Source organism: Protomyctophum bolini (assembly GCF_963924005.1).
Source record: "Protomyctophum bolini genome assembly, chromosome: 5".
NCBI lineage: Eukaryota > Metazoa > Chordata > Actinopteri > Myctophiformes > Myctophidae > Protomyctophum > Protomyctophum bolini.
In genome coordinates this window covers 16,896,180-16,912,819 of record NC_137866.1, presented here as the reverse complement: position 1 = coordinate 16,912,819, position 16,640 = coordinate 16,896,180, and the positions used below count along the sequence as shown (strand labels likewise).

The following is a 16,640-nucleotide window of genomic DNA, read 5'->3' as shown; positions in this document are numbered from 1 at the left end:
GTTTTAAGAAGGGGTGTAGAGGAGGGGAGGGGGGGTTTGGTGGGAAGGAGGGGGGGGGGTCATCCAGCTTCTGTATGCATGGAGGTCAGCCCAGATGCTGCTGTAACAAAAGGGCCTTTCTGGGGGGAAAGCGTGGCACTTGCCATTGTGTGTTTGTGTGTGTGTGTGTGTGTGTGTGTGTGTGTGCGTGTGCGTGCATAACTGTATGTGTGCTTGTCGAACTGTATGTGTGCTTGTAGAACTGTATGTGTGTATATACAGTACTATACAAGTATAGTGGAATGTGAGAAATGGAGATTTGTGAGGACAGAAACAAATCTGTTTCATGTTAAAAAATACAAACTACAAACTTTTGGAGTCAGGTTTAATCAGGAACAGATTAAGGTTTGGTTCAACCCTTTTCATTTCAGGGTCCATTATTTATTGGGCATTTGAGCCACGGACCACCATTTGATGAGATTCTTTGGTTTGGATTCTCAGACCCCAAAACTGTTGGTGGTTGGTACCATAGGAGAGATATAACAGGCAAATATTGACCAAAAACACAATTCTCCTGCATTATCTGATTGGGTAGACTTCTAATGTTTAAAAAATAATAACAATTTACTGCTCAAGAGTTAAAGATCTATAAGGGTTCCCTTAACTTTCCGTCTGGGGAACCACTGGGGGTCCCCAGACCACTGGATGAGAGCCTCAAGGACCACTGGATGAGACCCTCAAGGACCACTGGCAGTCCCCAGACCACTGGATGAGACCCTCAAGGACCACTGGTGGTCCCCAGACCACTGGATGAGACCCTCAAGGACCACTGGCAGTCCCCAGACCACTGGATGAGACCCTCAAGGACCACTGGTGGTCCCCATACCACTGGATGAGACCCTCAAGGACCACTGGCAGTCCCCAGACCACTGGATGAGACCCTCAAGGACCACTGGTGGTCCCCATACCACTGGATGAGACCCTCAAGGACCACTGGCAGTCCCCAGACCACTGGATGAGACCCTCAAGGACCACTGGTGGTCCCCATACCACTGGATGAGACCCTCAAGGACCACTGGCAGTCCCCAGACCACTGGATGAGACCCTCAAGGACCACTGGTGGTCCCCAGACCACTGGATGAGAGCCTCAAGGACCACTGGTGGTCCCCAGACCACTGGATGAGAGCCTCAAGGACCACTGGTGGTCACCAGACCACTGGATGAGACCCTCAAGGACCACTGGCAGTCCCCAGACCACTGGATGAGACCCTCAAGGACCACTGGTGGTCCCCAGACCACTGGATGAGAGCCTCAAGGACCACTGGTGGTCCCCAGACCACTGGATGAGAGCCTCAAGGACCACTGGTGGTCACCAGACCACTGGTTGAGAGCCGCTGATTTGGAGGTTCGGTTTAGGAGCAGACATTTAAGAGCAGTGGTTTTCAACCCTTTTCACATCAAGGACCATTATTTATTCCACAGACCACCGTTTGATGACATTTAGCCTCTCAGACCACAAACTAAAGAATATTGTGTTGTCGTTAGGTAAGATCTTGTCCACAATAAGACACAACAGGCAAACGTCGATCAAAATAACAATTCTTCAATTGTGTAGACTTCTTGAAAATTAGGTAATGCAGATGTTTACCACGAATCTAACTTGGTTACCAACTCTCCATCATTTAGCTGGGGACCACCTGGAACCCCCTCAAGGACCACTGGTGGTCCCCGGAGCACTGTTTGAGAGCTGCTGATTTTAGGATAAGGCATTTAGAGGTCGGGTTTAGGAGCAGACATATAGTTTTGGGGTTATATAGTTTGAGGGGGTTTTGGGGTTACGGTGGCGTTATGTCCAGAAGATCTACACAACATTATGTCCAGAATATATCAGATCTACACAACATTATGTCCAGAAGATATCAGATCTATACAACATTATGTCCAGAAGATATCAGATCTACACAAGATAGATGATTGGCTCATTCTGGGCTTCAGGGCTATACGCATGAGTAAAGAAATAATGGACCAAAATGGCATTAATAAGAAACCAAGAAGAAAGATGTTGAAGTATTGTAAAACAAACCTGTGTGTGTGTGTGTGTGTGTGTGTGTGTGTGTGTGTGTGTGTGTGTGTGTGTGTGTCGCTGCATTGCAGGGTGCTGAGCATGGGGGTGAGGAGTGCGGGGGGGGGTCCATTCAGCCCGTTAACGGATGGTCGGTCCCACAGCTTGCGTTGGCTCGCCTGCTCCGTCAAAACGTTTCACACGGTGCATGTTTTGCTTTTGGCGATAGCTACGCTAGCTTCTGTTGCTAGCTGCTAGTGCGCTGTTTTATAGCGAGAGAGGTGTGTGTGTGTGTGTGGGGGTTTGATGGCTTCCCAGCTCACAGAGAAAGCTGTGTGTGCGTGTGTGCGTGCGTGCACGTGCATGTGTTTACAACAGGCACACATTACGTGGTGAGCTTTTTGATGTGTGTGGTTTTTGATTCATTTAATATTTTAAGGCCCGAGGCCGTTTCTACTGATTCTGTGGCGGCAGTGGCTCAGGGGTAGAGTGGCCGGTAGAGCAGTGGCTCAGGGGTAGAGTGGCCGGTAGAGTGGCCGGTAGAGCAGTGGCTCAGGGGTAGAGTGGCCGGTAGAGCAGTGGCTCAGGGGTAGAGTGGCCGGTAGAGTGGCCGGTAGAGCAGTGGCTCAGGGGTAGAGTGGCCGGTAGAGCAGTGGCTCAGGGGTAGAGTGGACGGTAGAGCAGTGGCTCAGGGGTAGAGTGGCCGGTAGAGCAGTGGCTCAGGGGTAGAGTGGACGGTAGAGCAGCTGGGATGGGAACCATAAAGGTTCCCAGTTCGATCCCGGGCTGCCTCAGAGTTAGTGTCGAAGTGTCCTTCTGCAAGACGCTGAACCCCTAATTGCTCTCGATGTGCAGGTTGGTGCGTTGCATGGTTACCTCTACCATCGGTGTATGAATGTGTGTGTGTGAATGGGTGAATGTAATGCACATCTATCACATCTATGTAAAGCGATTTGGATAAAAGAACTATACTGTATAAATGCACCATTTACCTTCTAAATCAGTAGCTCTCACATGCGCTGTGAGCTTGCATATCTGCTTTTTTTAATAGACAATGCAAAGATCTAAAATGACACCGATGCTTTTAAAGAGTTATTAACAGTTTACAAATACATAAACGGTAGTACATTGGTATGATTTTACAATGAATACAAAAAGCCCTAGAGGGGCCCTTCTTATTTCCATTGTGGTCCTGTGTATTCAATTCATCGAGACTTTTCGAGACATACAATTATACAGTAATAAACCATACATCATCAACACTAGTAGCGATGGGCGTATAGTTTATATGGTGCTGATTATGGCCAACATTGTAGCGATTCTTTTATATGATACTAGTTCAAGATCGTCTCAGATATTTTCTATACTTGGAAGTCTTGAGCATGTATTGTATACATTTAAAAACGTTATAAACACTATTATCAGTGGCGTCAATTGGGTATGGCAAGCTATGGCAGCTGCCATACTCGGCGTGCACGGGCACAATGCATGCACGCGCGTTGTGAACTTGCCATACCGTAGCTTTTGCTGAAATGACGCCACTGTATATTATTATGACAATATGATATTATTGTCATTGCGACCTTTGGTCGCAGTTAACTATGGAATCGCACATTTCCCGTCAGTTGGTGTGTCGGGCACCATATATGGTGGTCAGGGTGAGAGAGCACGTGACATCATCAGGGATGGAGCATGTGACATCACGTGACATCATCAGGGATGGAGCATGTGACATCACGTGACATCATCAGGGATGGAGTATGTGACATCACGTAACATCATCAGGGATGGAGATCCCTGATTGCCAACGCAGTGAGCTCTTACTATGAGACCTAGCAGATCATGTCTGTGTGTGTGTGTGTGTCTGTCTGTGTGTCTGTCTGTCCCGCTTTTGTGCCCATATATGGAGCTGAGTGATTACGTCACCATGACTCAGCCATAACCATATAAGGAGTCCCCAAAGCAGCTATACGTCCAAAACCCAAATATGTACGAGCTGCGTTTACTTCCCGCGTTTGCGCGTCTTACTGGTATCATCAATATTAAGCTCATATATGGATATCCCTGATGTCATCAATATTGGCAAGCAACTCTACATCTGACCTCGAACCTCAAACCCTTAGATCTCCATAACGTATATGGAGCTGACCTGTTCTGACATTCCAAATGTTGATCCTTCCCCATCCATACTTCCTCTTCGATGTCTCCCTTTTGACTGATACCTGTCCATTTAGACTCTAGACGGGCCGTGCCCAGCAGCCGGCGGAAACTAGAGTTCTTAACAGGCCCGGTGACAGCAGTCTGCTGTCACCCAGGCAGATATGTTGATCTGACCCCCCATTCAAAAGCGCCAGTGCTCGGTCACCTAGGCGGATGTGTGCTCGTCTCGCCCTCTGGCGTCTTACTGGTAATCTTTTGTGATATAAAACATGTTTTGCAGTCATAAATCGTTAGCATTTTGTACCCATAACAAATCTTGATGTGACTCGCATTTATTGAATATATATAATGAGCAATATATTTATTATGGTTTGGCGATTAATTTGATCTGCTTTTTAGGTACTCAGATCAAGCGCATCAGTCCCAACGATAGGGACTCCGAATCCCCCGTACCTAAACAGCAGATCAAAAACGACAGGTGGTAGCTGGGGTGGAGGAGGGTGAGCAGCAAAGCATTAACATACGGCAGCGCAGCAGAATCAGCAGCAGCAAGCAAGCAAGCAAGCGGGAGGAGGAGTGCAAACCCTTCCAGTTTAAATAGCCGGTATGAAGATGGAGTGAGTGTGTGATTGGCTGAGTGAACCATGTGAGTGAGAGCGTGATGCTGAGGCGGCCCAGTTAACGCCGGCAGCAACTGCATGAGGTTTCCTGACTGAACTTGCTCTGCGCATGTCTGTGACAGGCGCGTTGCTCATTTGTGTTGTTAGTGGGTCTATTTCCTTCAGGCCTCAAACCAGGGGGGCAGTCAGACAGATATTTTGTGAAGCCACTAAGGAAATCGGGACTTCCTGAAAGTTCATATAATGGCCTGTTGTGGCGCTGTCATTGGGCCCAAAAAAACCCATATCTCCATAGAGGTCCATGTATTTGGGCCCAACTTCACCTAGACTGTATTACCGTAATAAACATGGTCATGAATACTTTCTGCTTCCAGTCACTAGTTTAAAGTCTCATTTCTCTTTTTGGAAAATTATGGTCCCATTTATTAAAAAATGACCATAAAGTCGCGTATGTTCTGAGGGGCGTGGCTACCATTACAGTCTATAATCGGGAGCCACCCCCCGTTCGAGTCAAAATAAAAACCAACGAAGAAGAAGGGGGGAAGTCCCTAGAAATATGGCGACTTACAGTTCAAGGACTGACAGGCTTCATTTTACGTCCATATCAGACCCGTAGAACGCTTTGTCCATATTTTTTACAGTCTATGCCTCAAACACATCCCATTATGAGCATACAGAGCAAAGTTACGCACTATATAGGCCTTTAAGCAGCAGCATTTCAATTATGGACAGGTTCATCCTTGTATTTTCATCCCTGCTAGACGTGATCAAAGTGATTTAATGTATCTATGTCTATATTGGTTGTGTCGCTCAATGTAATGCCAGCGTTCCTGGATTGTCTGTTTTGAGCTTGTGGATCTGCTACTTTCGATGCGTAATACAACTGCTCGCTTTGCTCCTCATGAACGTCCGTCATAGTCGTATCGATTGTAAACCAAAACAAAGCCAACCAAACCATCCGTCGGTCCGTCCGTCCGTGTTTACAAACGTCAGAGCCATGTGACGGCTGTTGACGAGATGGCCTCAAAGTCATTGAGGTCAGCTGATCGTTCAGTGATCTGGTCGGTGCTTTTTATTGGTCCTTATCTCTTCCCATACCCCCTGTGACTGGCTGCGTTCCCTAACCTCTTCCCGTACCCCCTGTGACTGGCTGCATTCCCTAGCCTCTTCCCGTACCCCCTGTGACTGGCTGTGTTCCCTAGACTCTTCCCGTACCCCCTGTGACTGGCTGCGTTCCCTAGCCTCTTCCCGTACCCCCCCCTGTGACTGGCTGCGTTCCCTAGCCTCTTCCCATACCCCCTGTGACTGGCTGCGTTCCCTAGCCTCTTCCCGTACCCCCTGTGACTGGCTGCGTTCCCTAGCCTCTTCCCGTACCCCCCCCTGTGACTGGCTGCGTTCCCTAGCCTCTTCCCGTACCCCCCCTGTGACTGGCTGCGTTCCCTAGCCTCTGCCCTGGCAGACCAAACGTTTATAAATAAATATTGTGTTGCTTCTCAACATGTCGGTCGGGACAACCAGAGGGGTGATTTTTGGGGGTCCCCACTCACCAGAACATTGTCTCACTCAACAGTAAACAAAAGAAAAGAAAAATGGCATAATAAATATACCAAGATAGATTATATGCACAAATCACATGTACATTTGATTTGATGATGCTCTTCTGCTCTTGAATCTTATTAAATGGATTCAAGAGATCTGCAAAAGACAGCAAGGGGGGGATAAAATAGATTCTATTTATTCTATCCTTGCTCTCTTTTGCACCTTGCATCTTCCCTTCTCGTCTTTTTAATCATTATGCTGCTGTTGTTATTGTCTATGCTGCTGCATTGCCTGAAGGAAGCCAAGCCAAAATACGTTTTTTTTCCTCTTATGTACCTGTACACACGATCTAACAAAGTACGACCTTGAACCTTGAAACAAACCAACATATAACATAACATACCGTATACAATATACATGCAGTATAAGGGTATCTGCACATTTGTACAGTGGCAATTTAAATTATTAATTATAATAATTAAGACATATTCACACACTTCTTTATGGCTGTTGGTAGGACATTCCACATTTAGGGATGTTTGTGCCAAATCTGGGTTGAACGTGATTTGTGGAGCTCCCTCTGGTGCTGCGATTGTGGACTTGTGGATATTTTTGAAGTAGTTAGACAAGGACATGGGTATCATTGAGGTCACAGTGTAGTGTATCATGTAGACCCTGGCCCTGAGCCATCCTATCCTAATAAAATGAGCAGGGGTTAATGACTAGGACATCCACACACGTCATATCAAGTAAAACCGCGGGACAGAACATCTCAACGTCTAAAACGTTTTATTGATATAAAACGCAAAAATATTTTCTATGCTGCCTCCGCGCAGATTGATCATAACGCCGTTCTGTCCTAATTTCTGACTTCATCATGCATCCCAGTTAGAATATTCTTCTTTTCCTTTCGGCTTTTCCCTTCAGGAGTTGCCACAGAATCATCTACCTCCATCTCACCCTGTCCTCTGCCTCCTCTTCTCTCACCCAACTAACTTCATGTCCTCTTTCACTACATCCATACATCTTCACATTCATTGTTTTGGTGGGGAAAGCTAGCTCCATCCAGTACTGTGCAGCATTGGTTCTCAAAGTGGGGTCCGGGGACCCCTAGGGGTACTTGAGAGAGTTCCAGGGGGTCCTTAGCTAAATTGCAGATATTAGGAACCAAATGGACCCTTATGGGTCTGTAACCCAGAGAGTGTACAACCCTGACGGGTCCATTTGTACACTCAGAGTTCAATTAAGAGTTAGAGATAGAAATGCCATTACATCAGGGTCCGTAGCCTAATGCATGTGGACCTGGGGGTCCATGAAATGTATATGTTTCGGAATCACTGCTAGAGCCATAAATATCCTCTTATCGGGGTCACTGGCATATCTTTTCAAATGGGGGTCTAATAAATGTCGATTTGGGGGTCTTTGACATGAAAAGGTTTGAGAACCACTGCTGTAGTGTATGCACAGCAGGTCAATGGACTATAACCATGTTAGCCTGGCTGGCTGGGATCAATGGGATGAACTATGGTGTTCATTACGGGAACAAAGCTTCTCTGTTAAGCATCACGCACTCTTATACTGGAGCGCTTTGTCACTGGGTGTCTTGTGATGTAGCCTAGCCACTAGCCTATCCTAGCCGGCCGGCCAGTGTTGCCATGCCTGCTTATTTCAAGCGCGCTATGGGGGGGGGGGGGGTTTGATCTACGCTTAACTGATTGGTGATTGGTGAATTTCAAATAGCCGATGCATATCTAGGTTTAAAGTGCTCATGTGGCCCTACAATAGTGGGCCTCGCTCACTGCTTCCTAGTGTTAGCTGTCTGGGCCTCGCTCACTGCTTCCCAGTGTTTACTGTCTGGGCCTCGCTCACTGCTTTCCAGTGTTTACTGTCTGGGCCTCGCTCACTGCTTCCCAGTGTTAGCTGTCTGGGCCTCGCTCACTGCTTCCCAGTGTTAGCTGTCTGGGCCTCGCTCACTGCTTTCCAGTGTTTACTGTCTGGGCCTCGCTCACTGCTTCCCAGTGTTAGCTGTCTGGGCCTCGCTCACTGCTTCCCAGTGTTTACTGTCTAGGCCTCGCTCACTGCTTCCCAGTGTTAGCTGTCTGGGCCTCGCTCACTGCTTCCCAGTGTTTACTATCTAGGCCTCGCTCACTGCTTCCCAGTGTTAGCTGTCTGGGCCTCGCTCACTGCTTCCCAGTGTTTACTGTCTGGGCCTCGCTCACTGCTTCCCAGTGTTTACTGTCTGGGCCTCGCTCACTGCTTTCCAGTGTTTTCTGAAAATGTTTTAGGAACGGGTCGGAATCAGATCAAATGTCACAGATCCATTTCGGGTTCGGAACCTTTTTTTGCCTGGGAAGAGCTCTACTTCCCAGGCACTGGATCTGATAACTCCACATTGATCTCAGAATAGGAAGTGGTTTCATATGGCAATCATAACACCTGCAGGGTGAAACGTGATGGCTGTAGAGCGGTGGTTCTCAAACGTTTTCACCCCTGTAAACCAGTGGTTCACCCAAAGGACCCCCAAATTGACACTAAATAGCCTACAGACCCCCATTTGAAAAGACATGCCAGGGACCCCCATAAGAGACGATTTTTACGACTCTCTGTTCAATTCCAGCTGCGGACGCTGTGGGCGCTGGGGGCGTGTTCTCTCCTCTGCATCATCAGTGCCCATACCCGTTCGAGGCGGGGTTGGAAAAAGGGCCTTTCTGTGTGGAGTTTGCATGTTCTCCCCGTGTCCCCTAGGGTAGGTACCCTCACAAAAACGTGCAGTAATCTCGGTTTATATACTGCCTCCTCCTGGTCAGCCGGGGCGCCTGGTGGAGGGGAAAGGAACTGGTTGGAATAACGTGTTCCTTCCACACGCTGCGTCCAACCGAGGAAACTCCCCCCTGTCAGGTGAAAAGAAGCGACATGACTCCTCGTGCATAGAAGGAAGCATGAGGTCAGTCTGTTGCTCTCCCCAGGTTGGCAGAGGGAGAGTAGTGCCCAGGATTACATGATTAGATAATTGACACTGGGTGAAGCAAAATCGTGGGATAAAAAACATATAAATAAAGAAACGGACGCCATCATCGACCCAAAGAATAAGGATGAAACACCTACTCAGTGTCTCATCCACTTTAATAGTATCTCACCTACCAATTAATGGTTTGATTAAATGTGATAATAACCTCCCATTCAATGCATGACAGCATTCGAAGCCGCTGGGGAGTTTGTAGATCGGCTATTTTCGGCACCGTCACTTCTGGAGACGGATTGGGTCTCGTCCCCATTTTGTGCTGAGGACGGCCGAGTCCTTCTTGACACTCTGCCTCTTTTAGACATCATGACTAATATCAAAGGACAGTGAATACTACTTAATCCTTCTGCTCTCTCTCTCTCTCTCTCTCTCTAGAGTGCTGCCATTTTGTCATCTCTGTGCGGAATTGCCAAAAATAAAGGGACATTTTGCAGCGGTTGATTACACGGGAACTAACAGAGGAATAAGACACTGAAGTATGCGATGTTAAACACGGTTTTTATAGTTGGATTTATTCTTTATTTTATTTTACCTCTAAAAAACCTAATTACTTACTTACAATCGAGGTCTGGACAATGAGGCGAGGCCTAGAACAGTCCAACGATTGTTTGCGTTCAAGACACACAGGACATTTCACTGCATGACTAATGACTTATGTAAACACCAAAATTACATCAGGGGGAAAATTGTGTCATCGAACACTCCGATCCTTATTGGCAGTTGAATATAGCTTGTTCTGACCAAAAACGCAGAGAAACAAATCCTCCACATTAGATCGGACCGGGTCGGATTTGTTTAGACCATGTTATTTCCGGCTGTACTCTTCTTCGGAGGTCCTAGGATCACCCATGTGTTGCAAAAGAGTGCCCTCTATTGTAAACACTGAAGAACCAAATGACGAACGTCATACGTCAATGGCAGGCTGCGCCTTGTGCTTTAATGACAAATATACTTGTCAATGTCAGTCAATGACAGGGGGAGAGGGGGGATGTAAGTCAGCATGGTTAAATAAGACATTTAACCATGGATGTAAGTCAGCATGGTTAAATAGGAAATAAACCATATACAGTAATAACTCACAGAAAGTTATATATGTCCTTTTTATACACGTCTTTGGGCTTGCTTTTCCTGTAAAGCTGACTGAAATATTGGTGGTTGCTCGAGAAGCGAGTCCACTTTTGGTATCCAGCAGGTATTGGTCACTGGGCTGTTCACGTCATGTCGGTATATAGGTCTATGGTCATCGAGTAATGAGCTACTCAAGCCCACACTGTTTCTTCAGGATCAGTATTTTCTACTTGTAAATAAGATCATCTCTCACTCCTCCACCTTGCCCAAAACCCCATCCCATCATTACATCCTTGTTCTTCTACACCCCCCCCCCCCCCCAATTACCCACAGCCCACCCCTGGAGCCTGATTGTCTCCGTATACACACACCGTAGTCACGAGACCTGCATGAGGCTGATTTATTTATCAGCACTGAGCATGTGTTGGCCAATGTCAAGAGAGAGAGAGAGCTGGAAAGGGGAGGGAGAGGAGGAGGGGTGGGAAGCAGATGTGGGCGAGCTCACAGAATGGAGTGCTCCCAGCCCATTGGCGGGGTTGTGGGAGCAGAGTAATCTAGTAACAGAGTGGCGACACTAGTGTTGACTCCCATTGTAACAATGGAATGCGGAAGTGCTGATTCTATCTCAATGGGATAGTTCCAATGTTTGGAACTTTAGCCCATAGGCACCCGCTTTGCGGCGAGATCAAAGTGTGTCACCAGTCTCTTACTATTCCACTCGGTGTGGGAGTGTTGAAGGAGAGCTCCCATTGGCTCAGCCCTTCTAAAGCTGGGCTGCCTGCTCATTGATTGGCTCTCCCTGCCTTGAGTGAGGGAGAGAAAGGTGTTGCCATGTCTGGTTGTTATAAGTGACTTTGGGGCTTGTTTTTTTTATCAGTAAAGTTGCTTGAAAATATTGGTTGAGGTTTGTTTCTAAAAGTGTAGTTGCTTGTTTTGGGCTTCCTTTGTCTTTTTTAGACCAATGGTTCTCAAACATTTTCATGTCAAGAACCTTCAAAATAAATGTATTTGTCTGCAGACCCCCATATGAAAATATATTATGCCGGCGGGAAAAATATTCCACAATTACTCTATTATCTACGAGAGCTCACACCGCGTAGCATTGCAACGCATTGTGAGCTTGTACAGTAGATACATTTTCAATACCTATAGTCACTTCATTTGGGCTTAATGTTTTCAATTCAATTGAAATTCAAAGGAGCTTTATTGGCATGAGAGAACATATGTTTACATTGTCATAGCAAGTGTGCAAATATAATAAAAAACAGTTGAAAATGGGTAATGCATACACAGTTGGAGGGGGTACAGCATTGTGTAAACAGAGCTATGTCACATTGCGTGCATGTCATATAGGCCTATATACAATGTACCCAGACATATGCGACAAGGGGCGGCAAGAAGCAGAGCAGGCATGTCTTCTGGGTTTTTAAACAGCTGTTGGATGGAAATTACACCTAGACACGCCTGGACTAATTGTCCTATATGGTGTACCCATACAGGATATTTGAAACAAGCAATCTTTTGCAGTCACTTTTTCAATACCGGTAGTATTTAAAAAATCACACCTGTGTGAACTGAGCGGTGCAACTATACATTTATTGTTAGTTACTGTACTGTGCTCTGTACTGTACTTAGATTTGGAAAGATTCTTTGAGAAATTAGTTGCCGTGTGGGCGTCCCAGGGGGTGCCCGGAACATCCAGACCCCCAGGAACGTGCCCAAGGAGCCGGCCCGGTTCCGGCGAGCCTTCCCGCTTCAGAAAGGGTGGAGAAATGACAGCGTTAACGTGTTGCAGCTTTCCGTGCTCTGACAGACACAGGGACACGCATAAGTAGGGACACACATAGCTACGTAATGGAGAGGAGGCACCACTCAAAAAAAGCCTGCTATAGCTTTAAATGCGTTTAAAGGTAGGAGCAGCTGTTTAGTGTTTACATGATGTGCAGTATGGTCTATAATCTATAGACAGAGCGCTCTACTTGGTTCTCATAGACCCGGTTGCTTGTTTCTCTGCTCTTGCAGAATCTGGCAACCCTGGAAGGCAGCTGCAAGCCGCAGCCTGGCTGAATGAGCTGTATAGTCTTGGCTGCTCCAGCTAGCATTCATTCGGCTTCTTCACGCACACACACACACACGCACGCGCACACACACACACACACACACACACACACACATAACACACACACACTGGATCATCCTCTATGGAGGAGGAGGAGGAGGGCTCGGACATGGAATAAGAGACATTTCTAGGGAGCAGGTCTTTTCAACCCAGCCCCGGATCGGATATATTTGTCCTGTGTGTGTGAATATATTTTCTTTCTTGTGGAATAATACTACTACTACTAAAGGGAGCTGGGAGGGAGCATCATCTCTCACTGTCTGTCTGCATGGCTAGTGGGACAGACACAACGGAGGTAAATGCTGCTTTGTACCTAGCTGTTTTTTACCACTGTCTGCAAGTGATGCACTAGCTATGGCTTCCTGGGTTTAGATGGGAAGAGAGGGGAGGTAGGTGTATCTCTGTGTCTGTCTCTCTTTTTCTCTCTATCTCTCTCTCTCTCTGGCAGATGATTGTGGTGTGTGTGTGTGTGTGTGTGTGTGTGTGTGTGTGTGTGTGAGTGTGTGAGTGTGTGAGTGTGTGCATGAGCATTAAGCTGAAAGCCCTAGCTGTGCCCTGTCAGTGTACACATACATGTGTTTATGTATGTGTACTACTGTGTGGTGTGATATTGATGAGCTCTGGTGTGTGTGTGTGTGTGTGTGTGTGTGTGTGTGTGTGTGTGTGTGTGTGTGTGTGAGATGGGTGGTGTTTGGTTTAGCGGAACAGGTGCTTTAAGTGCTGATATGTTGACACACTCGCCCATTGTTAGAGAGGCATTATCTCTCTCTCTCTCTGCCCCCCCCCCCCCTCTCTCTGTCTCATATTCTTTCTTTCTGTATGTTTCTCTCTCTTCTCTGTTCTCCCTCTATATCTTCCCTTAATATTTCCTCCTTGCATACAATGCACACACACACACACACACACACACACACACACACACACACACACACACACACACACACACACACACACACACACACACAGGTCTGTCATTTGGCAGAATGATGGCTTCATCTTCAGTGGCTAATTGGGGTTCTAACTTGTATTTTCCTCTTTCGCCTCTATTCTCTCATGCAGCAGAGGCAGCAGCCATTGAAAAGGGAATGTATGTGTGTGTTGTGGCGTGAGTTGGAGCTTGGGAGAATGGGTTGTTGTGCGGCAGCAGGTGTGCGTGTGTGCGTGCGCGTGCTGCTTTTTTGTCTGCTTTCTGCCAAATGATGTGTCGTGTTGCATTCAGTCCAACCGTCCCTTTGAAACGACGACAATTGCACCTTATTTTGGAGACTAAAAGATGTGTCCCTTATTGAACTGTTCTCAAACCTTTTCATAGCAAGGACCCCCAAATGTATAACTGACACGTGGTAGATAGTTATTGTCCAACAGTCTTGTCAAAACTTGACTATTGTAACTCCCTCCTTACTGGCCTACCAGCATGTGCACTTAAGCCTCTCCAGCTGATCCAAAATGCTGCAGCTCGCTTGGTCTTCAACCAGCCAAAATTCTCACATGTCTCCCCCCTGCTCCGCTCCCTCCACTGGCTCCCGGTCGCTGCCCGCACAGAATACAAAACTCTGATGCTGGCATTCAAAGCAACCAAAGGTATGGCTCCCCCATATCTTGCAAGTATGATCGAACCCTACAAACCCTCCCGCTCACTCAGATCAGCCAACGCAGGGAAGCTGGAAGTACCCTCACTAAAAACGCCGGGACAACGCTCCACACGTCCCAAACTCTTCTCCCTTCTGGCTCCAAAACTGTGGAATGCACTTCCCATTGCAGTCAGAACTGCAGCATCACTCCCAATCTTCCGCCGTAGTCTGAAAACCCACCTTTTCAGACTCCATCATGGCCCATAGCACTTACCCCACCCCCTTAGATAGCAATTCTGTAGACTTAGATAGCATTTGATACAGACTTATAGCATGTTATGTAGACAGCATAAGTGCATTGTATGTAGTCATAGCACGTTATAGTACATATGTGTAGCATAGTAGTATAGATGTATAGCTTATATGTATAGTTTCATTATAGATATTCCACTGTTACTTTCTTAGCTACGCATGTTTCATGATAAATGTCTTTATGTGATGTATTCCCATGCTTTTTGTTCTTGCTTAATGTAAGTCGCTCTGGATTAAGAGCGTCTGCTAAATGCCTAAATTGTAAATTGTAAATTGATTCCACTGTGGACTCACTGACATCATACAGTGGACGTTTTGACACGGACGGACACTGTTTGTTGTGAGGTGTTCTTTAGTGATGGTGCTTATTATTGTTGTCAGTCTTCTCTGTGTGATAAAGACAGATTTTTCATTTTTTTTAACACTATCTATCTATCTATCTATCTATCTATCTATCTATCTATCTATCTATCTATCTATCTATCTATCTATCTTAGGAGAAATAATAAAGATAAATAAGTGATTTTATTTTGTTAAAACAAGTTATAAATAGCTGTATATCATCATAGTACAAAGGTGGCCCCCGTTAAATCTGAATCTCCCACCCACCCCTTTTCTCCATAGTGTTTTTCCCCCTGTTTACCTCCTCTGATGATTTCCCGTTTTTGGCTATAAGTGTATATTTGTACACCTCTAAATGTCATGGTGGACCCTATTTTAAACAATTGGAATGCTTTATGGTGCATATCCACAGTTAACAGTTTTGTATTGAGCTTAGCTTGAATCTGTTAATAAATGCCTCAATCAATCAATACATCAATCAAACTCATTGCTATAGAGTGTTTGTAGAGTCTCCACATCTCTCTGTCTCTTTAGTAAACAGAAAATGCATTTTCAGGTCGGGATAGCAATTTTATCCAATCAGGATAGACAATTCAGTCCGAGGAACATGGAGCTGATTAATGGGTACTCTCTGTCCTGAATCTTGGCTGAGATTTTGTCACCCACCTGAAATTAGTATTTTCTGTTTACTAAAGTGACAGGGAGACACCTAGTGATTTAACCTTTTACCAAAACCCTTTTTGTTCACCTAGTGGTTCTCAACCTTTTCAAACCTTTAACAAATTATCAGTTTTGAACAACTGGCAACCGCCAGAATAATCACGTTGATCTGAGGACCCCCCAAAATAATCATAATGACTGGGGACCCCCCCAGAATAATCATATTTGAACCAGTGGGACCCCCCAGTACGCTGATGAAATACCTTTTAATGGTAAATTTAGATGTTGTATTGGTGACAGCCCAGTTCGTTCGGACATATACGTGTTTTTTCTACTGGTTAATACAGGGTTTCTCAATCCCCCCCTGAGAACCCCTGGGTTAATACATGGTGATAAGATAAGAGCGCCCCTCACTTCACATGAGTGTGATTTTTATTTAGTTTTAAGGTGCGTTCGGAAATGCACACCGCGAATGTGCTCAGTTTCTTGAGTGCACTGGGCGGTCACGTCATAGTAGCGCACTGAATGTGGCTTTACATTGAAAGAAAGGTAATTCATGACATTAGCCTACTATGCTGTGGGTCTACATACGTTGTATGTATGTAATAATAAACTCGACAAAGGACAAATATTGACGCAGACGAGCGCTCAAGACATCACAGTGACGCACGCACGCTGGACAACCCCGACTTCTGAGTAGGGTCGGTCTGTGCGGCCACTCGGCACACCGGGGCGCAGCGCACTAGATTTTCGAGCGACAACGCACAGAGTAAAAAAAAGAAAAGAAAACAGACAGGCGGACACACCAGTTCGCTCAGTGTGAATTTCCGAACGCACCCTTAGTCATAGTGTCTAGTGCAACACTGCTGTGTAGCTATAGCTCTCTGTAGTAGAGAGCCACCGAGAGAGCTAGCTACAAGCTGGCTGTGTGAGTAGCTTCTGTGCTACCCTTTTCATCCTGTCTGTCTGTCTGTCTGTCTGTCTGTCTGTCTGTCTGTCTGTCTGTCTGTCTGTCTGTCTGTCTGTCTGTCTGTCTCAATGTCTCAATGTCTCAATGTCTGTCTGTCTCAATGTCTGTCTCAATGTCTGTCTCTCTTGAATCTCTCTCTACCTCTCTCTGTCTCTCTTTCTCCGTCTCTGTTTTCACAACACAGAGCATACACCTCCTCATGTCAGTCATCAGCAT

General features: G+C 46.2%; 1 protein-coding gene across 1 annotated transcript in view; it reads left to right on the top strand.

The window, feature by feature from the left end:
• Window positions 1–16,640, top strand: part of LOC308316096 (membrane-associated guanylate kinase, WW and PDZ domain-containing protein 1-like) — a 130,551-nt gene that overhangs the window by 36,711 nt on the left and 77,200 nt on the right. The window lies entirely within an intron of this gene.